The following is a 2,102-nucleotide window of genomic DNA, read 5'->3' on the forward strand; positions in this document are numbered from 1 at the left end:
AGGTGGATAATTCAATGACAATGTAGGATCGGATAAGCCTTAGTTCAGTTTCTCAAGGTGGTCCAGGAGCCCAGAAAGGGCTATAACAGAAGCTTTGACCAACAACACCATAATAATAATTGCTCCAACTTTTGTAATCACGAGCTGCTCTTAGAAGCTCTCCACAACACCGAAAAGATGCTTCGACAACCAACACTCAAGCTATTACTCTAGTTGTTGTCAGTATATTTTACTTATTTATTTTGTACTTAAAATTTGTATAATTATTCGAGTTTATAGTGATTATCCAACGAAAACACTCACCGAGTGTGAGCTTTGGATTAGGAGTCGTTGAAGGCTCTGAACCAAATAAAACTAACTTGTATTAGACCTTGATTTTCTCTTTCTACTTTCTGCTACATTCTCTCAAGTTTTCAAAAAATATGAAAAATCTATTCACGCTATTCACCCGCTTGCACTTTATGATTCTTGACTTTCAACTTGACTCAGATTTGATTATCATGATACAAAGTCACAAATTTAGAGGAGAAATTTCAGAAAACCCTTATATTCACCTGGAGACATTTCTAGAGTATTGCAATATGGGAAACTATGAAGGAGTCTCTGCAGTGTTGGCACAATTTGTATTAATGATCTAACTTAACATGATTTTCGACGAAACTATTCACCCTCCCCTCTAACATCTTTTCGATCCAACATGCAGATGTTATTTGATTGTTAGTATTTCCTTTTAGTATCAAAGATAAAGTAAGAACTTGGTTCTACTCTCATCCTCAACAAAGCATAACAAGCTGGGATCAATTGGAACAACTATTTCTGAATCCCCCCCCCCCCCCCCAGCCCAGTAGAACAACATATATGTGAAATAGAATCCAAGGCTTTGCTCAAGAAGATGGGGAAACAATATATGAAGCATGAGATATATTTAAGGGTTATTTGAGATAGTGCCCTCATCATGGCTCAGATAAATGGTTGATAGTGCACAGATTTTATATTGGAATTACATTTCGAGTAAGACGTTTTTGGATTCAGCCGTAGGAGATTCTTTGATGAACAAAAGTTTGGATGAAGCATACAAATTAATTGATCAAGTATCACTGAACCTCTAAGAATTGGCAACTGAGAATGTGATGACATCTTCCTTGAAAATTCCAAAAGTGCAAGCCATGAATGCAAGTGTGCCAATTAAACAAGATGCAGTGCAACCACCCAAAAGCTTTGAAAATCACGAGTCACAGAATGAGAGGTTCAAACAATCAAAGGCTAAGTTAGAAAACTTGAATTCAAAATGGTTCAAACAATGCCTCCCTCCTACCCAATCAAAGTCTAGTGAACATTGTAATGTTTTAAAGCTAAGAAGTGGCTGGAATTCCAATAAATTCAAGAAAAAGATAGGTATAAATTTAAAGAGATTACAAAAGAGAATTAAAAATTTTAACCCTCATCACTCCAATAGTGATCTATAGGCCATTGGTGCCATTCTCTCAACGACTAATACAGTCAAATCTAGACAAGCAATTTGGACCTCTGCCACAAGCTCAAAAGAGTTTAGGGAAAAGAAAGACCAATTCCTCCCAAGACCTCCACCAATACCTTTTCCACAAAGGTAAATTCAGTTGAAGATATTGATGTGGTGGATAAAAGTGTAGGGACATGGGCTATGGAAGAAATGTCCTAAGAATCACTTCCTTTGATTGCACAACCATTTGATACTCTGGAAGTTAAAAGAATTGAATTGGTTGGTGATAGATGTGTAGGGACTTATGTAGTGGTAGAAAAGCCCCAAGAATCACCACCTTCAGAGGCACCACCACCTGAGTAAGTGCTAGAGACGCTACAAGACCACGAAGAAGTCGCATCCACTTGTTTAGAACTTTTAAATACCTTTCATCAATACAAGATTAGTATTTATTGTGAACTTTTAGAAAATTTCATAGAGGTATCTATAATTGATATTGTTGATTGCGATTCAATTTTTGATGCATGCTTAGTTCAACTTAATATGGTTCTGATTCTATCTTAAATCACATACTTGTGGGAGGTAAGTTTTTCCTGTGGATGTGTAGATTCTTATAAGGCCATGAATTGGAACCTTAATCTAA

General features: G+C 36.4%; 1 non-coding gene across 1 annotated transcript; it reads right to left on the reverse strand.

Annotated features, from left to right (window-relative positions):
* Positions 1-858: 858 nt before the first annotated feature.
* Positions 859-962, reverse strand: LOC122018238. The gene has a single exon (XR_006121666.1). It is a non-coding gene; the product is annotated as a small nucleolar RNA R71 (small nucleolar RNA).
* Between the last annotated feature and the right edge of the window lie 1,140 nt (positions 963-2,102).

The sequence above is a fragment of the Zingiber officinale genome, chromosome 8B, assembly GCF_018446385.1.
Source record: "Zingiber officinale cultivar Zhangliang chromosome 8B, Zo_v1.1, whole genome shotgun sequence".
NCBI lineage: Eukaryota > Viridiplantae > Streptophyta > Magnoliopsida > Zingiberales > Zingiberaceae > Zingiber > Zingiber officinale.